This window comes from Oryctolagus cuniculus, chromosome 16 (assembly GCF_051225735.1).
Source record: "Oryctolagus cuniculus isolate XC-2025 breed Fujian yellow rabbit chromosome 16, ASM5122573v1, whole genome shotgun sequence".
Lineage (NCBI taxonomy): Eukaryota > Metazoa > Chordata > Mammalia > Lagomorpha > Leporidae > Oryctolagus > Oryctolagus cuniculus.
This window is the reverse complement of record NC_142882.1, coordinates 19,520,347-19,526,817: the sequence shown is the minus strand read 5'-3', so window position 1 is coordinate 19,526,817 and position 6,471 is coordinate 19,520,347.

The following is a 6,471-nucleotide window of genomic DNA, read 5'->3' as shown; positions in this document are numbered from 1 at the left end:
GGCCCCGGCCACACCCCGCCTCCGGGGGCGGGGCTGCATTTCGTTCCCGCCCCTCCGTGCTAGCTTCTTAAAGGGCCCGCGTCCCGTACTTGAGCCATAGAGGGAGGAATGCTGAGTGCGCCCTGGGCACGGGTTTGAGAGTCTAACACACTGCCTGCGACGCTGCCTTCCTTCCGCTGGTTCACTCCCCAAATGGTAACAGTGGCCGGAGCTGGGCCCATCCGAAGTCAGGAGCCAGGAGCTTCTTCCAGGTCTCCCACAAGCACTTGGGCCATCTTCCACTGCTTTTCCAGGGCCCAGCAGCAGGGAGCGGGATCGGAAGTGGAGCAGCCGGGACTCGAACCAGCACCCATACGGGATGCCTGTGCTGCAGGTGGAGGCTTAGGCTACCATGCCACTGTGCTGGCCCCAGGGCTGCCTTGCTATGTGAAGAAGTCTGCTCCTTCCACCTGGGGGCAGCTGCAACTCACAGACTCCCAGAGGCCAAAGAAAGAGTTGAGGAAGAGGCCATGATGGTGGGAGTACTCGGAGTCCCCATCAGCCGCCTGTGACACAGCACACCCAGCCTCTGAGTCTCTCTTCCCAGGCTTGTTGGAGGAGAGAGGGTGGGGCCTGTGAGCTGGGTTTTGCAGAGTAAATAGGAGTTTTCCAAGCCAGCTAGTAGGCTATGGATTTGGGCCACTGATTCATGAGACAAGCCCCTGCCACCCCCTCACGTTGGGGATGGAGAGATGCGAGCTCTTGACCTGGGTGAGACAGAGCCACACAGACATTCCCAGCTGCAGGGGGTCCAGACTAAGCCCCAGATGGGTTGGGACAGCAGGCACTCTCCCTGGAGGAAGGGCCTTGGGGGAGAAGGGGTATTAGCCTGCACCTTAATAAGCGGGCAGGAAGGAATTCAGCAGGCGTCGACATCCCATCCGGCGTGGGCCCTGGGGCGTGGGCAGCAGCCTCGGTGGGTGAAAGGCCGTGTGTGAATGAACCGCGTGGAGCCGCATCCTGCTGGGCCCGGGGCAGCCAGGGAGGTGCCGTGGTGAGGCCGGCACCAGCCGATCTGCGTGACCAGAAAGTTTCCAGACAGCGGCCGCTGGCTGCAGGCGGCTCCTGGCTTCGGCTGAATGGTCGGGGACCCAGCCCCTTTCTCAAGGGCTGGGAAGGAAGGACCCTCCTGGCATCTTTGCCGGGGAAGGGGGGGGGAGTCTGGGAACTGGGTCACTGGCGGCACGGCCGCCTCGCCAGCCCCTAGCCCGCAGGGCTTCCTGTGTGCTGGTGCCTTCCAGATCCGGCTCTGCTGGGCTAGAGGGGGCTGGAGACACCGCATGCCCAGCCGGCACTGAAAGGTGGGACAGACACAGACCCTAGGGCGGGGAGGGGGGGAGGGGAGGGCCCTGGCTGGCCAGCTCCCTGGCTGGGGGGAGCTTACACCAGCATCTCGGCTTCTCGGGGCCTGTTTTCTTATTTTCCAACTTGGGGGAAGGCGTCGTGGGCTGTGTGGGTTGACAGAGACCTTGGTGGAGATCTTGCCGCGAGTGGGACTCGAAGTCGTGTTTTCTCGCTGGCCATGGCACACGGCTGAGGACACAGCTACTTGGCCAAGGCCCCCCCCCCCCATGAGGCTCTGCATGGCCCCGGGACCCTCCGTGCCACTCCCCGCCTTGGCATCGGGCTGCCGTGCGCCCTGGGATGAGGCCAACTCCTTCCTCCCTGGCCGCCGCCTCACCCCACTGGCGCCTGAGCTTGGAGGAGCTCTGGTCCTACAGCGCGTTAGCCAAAAGTGACCATGCACCCCTCCCCCCACTCCACCCCAGGGGAACCGGCAGGGACAGCTCTAGGAAGGTGAGGAGCGGCGCCTCTGGGTTGCTGGGGGAGACTGAAGCACACACAGGAGCAAAGTTGATGCCTGCAGCGCCGGCATCCCCTGTGAGCGCCGGTTCAAGTCCCGGCCGCTCCACTTCCGATCCAGCTCCCTGCTACTGTGCCTGGGAGGCAGCAGACGATAACCCCCAAGTCCTTGGGCCCCTGCACCCACGTGGGAGACCCCGGATGGAGTGCCTGGTTCCTGCCTTCAGCCTGGCTCAGCCCCTGCTGGGGCGGCCATCTGGGGAGTGAACCAGCGGAGGGAAGACCTCTCTCTGTCAGTCTGTCTTTCAAATAAATTAATAAACCTTTAAAAAGAAGAAAGTAAAGTCACCAGGCCAAGGTCCCCTGGGGAACTGGGACGCACGCAGTCCTCAGTCTGGGGTGTTTTTTCCCCCGGGCTGTGCTTGGTATTATTATTATGTTTAGTGCGTTGTGGGGGGGCTGGGGATGAGAGGCTCAGAGAGGGTCAGAGATTGGCGCAAGTCACACAGCAAGGTCGGGTCAGCCGGGACTCTCTGGGCACAAAGCAAAGGCAGAGAAAGGCCCTCGGTTTCCCCCTGGGGAGCAGCTGTGAGGGGGGGCTCCAAGGGATTCTACAGGAGCCCCCCCACCCCCTCCTGCACTGCCCCGACCCTGGAGCCCTGATCTGGACGGACCTGGGGCTGATCGGCCTGCCAGGCTCAGCGCACACAGTGCCAGCGGGGGTTGTGGGTCCCAGCCGGGAGCAAGCCTGGAGGCCACCCTGGTGGTGACGGTGGGAGCTAAAAGGAATGGACTGTGTGTGAAAGGACTGAGGTGGGTGTGGTGGAGACACCCATGGCTCTGTGTGGCTGGTTGTGACAAGGACTGCGTGTCTCCCTGCGGGTGACATCACCAGGGAGTGAACTTGGTCACGTGACAGCTATTTTCTGGGACCGCGGCTGGGGGTAAGGATCGTGGGACACGGACAAGCTGCGTGTGGTGGGCAGGAGGCTGAGCGTGGTGGGCGTGGACAGCCGCGGGTGTGTTCAAGTGGGAAGGGGTTCTGGGTACAAACTGGCTCCCAGCCTCCGTGTGCTGCTGGTGGGACGGTGTCGGGGCGTGGCCGGGGGAGGTGTGGCTGCACAGAGGCGCTTCAGAAAGTCTGGGCAGGGGCGGGCATTCTGCCGGGTGGCTAGGATGTCACTCAGGATGCAGCCTCCCAGTCGGAGAGCCCGGGTCCAGTCCTGGCTCTGCTTCCAACGCCAGCTCCCTGGGAGCTCACGTGCACCCTGGGAGGCGGCAGGTGAGGGCTCAAGTTCTTGGGTCCGTGCATCCCACGTGGGAGACCCGGATGGAGCTTCCTGGATCCCGGCTTCACCGTGGCCCTGCCGTTGCTGGAGTGAATCAGCGGATGGACGATCTATGTCTGTCTGTCTGTCTGCCTTCCCAATACATAAAATTAATCAACTGCGAGAGTCAACCAGCAGATAGATCTCTCCCTCTCTCTCTCTCATTGTGTGTCTCTCTCTCTTCCTGTCACTCTTTCAAACAAATAAATAAATAAAAGATGACCATATCTGGATGCCAACGCGTTTTGGATTGGGCACATAGGTTTTCCACAGCGTTCTAGAAGACCCCTTGGTGGGCACGGGTTTCAAAATTCCTTGCATCCAAATGAAGCCTGCCTTTAATCCCCTTGTCCGTGAGCTGGTGGGAGTGCCTGGGTGAGACGTGTGGAGCCAGGCGGACCCGTGCCCCTGCTGGGGCTGGAACTCCGTGCCCGTGATTCTTGGTGACATTATGTGTGACTTGGCCGTGAGTCACCTTGGGAATGTTCCCAGGCACTCCGGGGGGACCCTGTGCACCCCTGAGACCCAGCTCTCCAGCAAGGTCCGGTGCCCTAGCTGGCTCTGCTCCCCGCCCACCAGCCCCCGCCCCCACGCCTTCCCCCATTGCTCCCGGCTCCTGGCCCGGGGCCCCAGTGTGTGTGGGAGGGTGTGGGGGGGGGGAGAGTGAGGGCCCTGGGGGCTAGGGCTGGGGGCTGGCCCAATCCCCGTCCAGACCTATAAATACTCTTTGAGCCCAACAGATTCCCAGGCAAGACTGCTTCATTCAAGGCCCCCTGGCAACAGCCCACCCCCCGGGCCCCTGGCCAGCCCCTCTCAGCTCAGCCCTGGCACGGTCCAGGGGGGCCCTGGAGCTGGGGAGAAGGGGGGGAGTGGAGAGACGGGGGTGGTCAGGGACGAAGGTCAGCTCGATTCTGTGCCCACTGAGCTGGGCTCCCACCGGGTCCCCCTCCCCCACGCCACACTGCGCAACCTCAGGCACGCGCCCATCTCCCTGAGCAAGGAAACACCTGCGTGTGTTCACGTCCTGTTTTGTTTTTCCCAGCAGCTTGCAGGTGGTGACTGCGAATGACACTTTTTGGATTTTGTCTTTAATGGTTATTTATTTATTTCTGTTCACTTTAAAGGCAGGACAACAGAAAGAGGGCGGGAGGGAGAGAGGGAGAGAAGAAGGGAGGGAGGGAGAGAGGGAGGGAGGGAGGGAAGGAGAGGGGGAGAGAGGGAGAGAGAGGGAGAGAGGGAGGGAGAGAAGAAGGGAGGGAGGGAGAGAGGGAGGGAAGGAGGGGGAGAGGGAGAGAGAGGGAGAGAGGGAGGGAGAGAAGAAGGGAGGGAGGGAGAGAGGGACGGAAGGAGGGAGAGAGGGAGGGAAGGAGGGGGAGAGGGAGAGAGAGGGAGAGAGGGAGGGAGAGAAGAAGAGAGGGAGGGAGGGAAGGAGGGAGAGAGGGAGGGAAGGAGGGAGAGAGGGAGGGAGGGAGGGAGAGGAGAAGGGAGGGAGGGAAAGAGGGAGAGAGGGAGGGAGAGAGGGAGGGAGGGAATCCTTCCATCTGCTGCCTCACTCCCAAATGCCCACAACAGCCAGGGCTGGGCCAAGCCCAAGCCAGGAGCCGGGAGCTCCACCCAGGTCTCCCATGTGGGTGGCGGGGCCCCAGCACCTGAGCTGTCCGTCACCTGCTGTCTCACAGGTGCATTAGCAGGAAGCTGGATCGGAAGCAGAGCAGCTGGGACTCCAAACCGGTGTGGACGCTGGCGTTGCAAGCTGTGGCTTAACCCTCCGTGCCACAGCACCTGCCTCTACTCCCTCGCTTAGTTGGGGAAACTGAGGCACGGGACGAAGAGACGGCTCACCCAGAGTGAGCAGGGAGAGAGGGTTGGACTCTGGACTTAGCTGAGGCTGAGCTGCTTGTTTGATTCCCGCAACCACGGGAGTGACCTCTATCTGCCCTTCTCCCCCCACCCCCACTAAAGCCACGCCCCCTCCCGGGTCACACTCTGAAACAGCTGTCACCACACTCACGTCAGCCTCGACCTCCCTCCCTCCCTCCCTCCCTGTGACCCGAGGTTGCTCAATAAGGTAGCTCCTTGCAGTTTCTTTCTTTCTTTTTTTTTTTTTTTAATATTTATTTATTTGTTCAGAAGGCAGAGTTGCAGAGAGAGTGCGCGAGAGAGACAGAGACAGAGAACTCTTCCCACCCGCTGGTCCACTCCCCCAAAGGACCACAAGAGCTGAGGCTGGGCCAGGCTGGAACCAGGAGCCAGGAGCTTCGTCCAGGTCTCCCACAGGGGTGGCAGGGACCCAACGACTTGGGCCATCACCTGCTGCCTTCCCGGGTGCATGAGCAGGGAGCTGAAATTGGAAGCAAAGCCAGGACTCGAACCCAGGCACCTGCTGTGATGTGTGGCATCCCCAGAAGCCTCCAAACTGTTGTCCCGAACACCTGTCCCCAGTGCGCTCGCGTCCCCTCCCCCAAAGGAGACCCCAGCTTCACCGGCAGTCACTGCCCACCCCCACCCCCACCCCGCCTCTGCCCCTGCCAGCCACTCACTCCTGTCTCTGCAGAGTCCCTGTCTTGGACGTTTAACGCCCCTGCGTGGCCTTTCCTGTCCGCCTTCTCTCACCCAGCCCCAGGCTTTCAAGGTTTGTCCACGTGCAGCCACACAGCCCCGGTGCTTTCTTAACAGCAGAATCATTCCATCTCGTGGATCCAGGTTTACAAGACTTGCGGTTGGGATTAAGCAAGGTTAAGTATCGGCTGGGACAGTGGGCACAGCTGGCATCCCAGCTCCTGGCGTTGGTTCAAGTCCCAGCTGCTCCGCTTCTGATCCAGCTCCCAGCTAACGCGCCTGGGAGGCAGCAGGTGACCGCCCAAGGTCTCGGGCCCCCGCCACCCACATGGGAGACCTGGAATGACCTCCAGGCTCCTGGCTTGAGCCTGGCCAAGCCCTGGCTGTTGTGGGCATTTGGGGGAATGAACCTTGATCTCTCTGTCTCTCTCTCTCTTTCTCCACCTCTCTGTCCCTCTGCCTTTTCAATCAACAATTTTTTAAAAAAAAAATTGGGGCTCCCCCCAGCCAAGGAACACACAAGCTCATGTCTTCAGCAAACATGTTGCTGCTCCAGAAACAGTACCTGGTTCACGAAAGCTGATGGGGCAGAGGTGAATGAATGATATGGCGGGGCTGGAGCTGCTGGCACCAGCGCGCTGGGGGCGACCCTGCTGGCTTCTAACCTCCTGGCAGACGTGTGGGGTCCTCCCTCCCCGGCTCAGCCTCCATAACCTTTCTACAAAGTCGGGTACCACGGCCG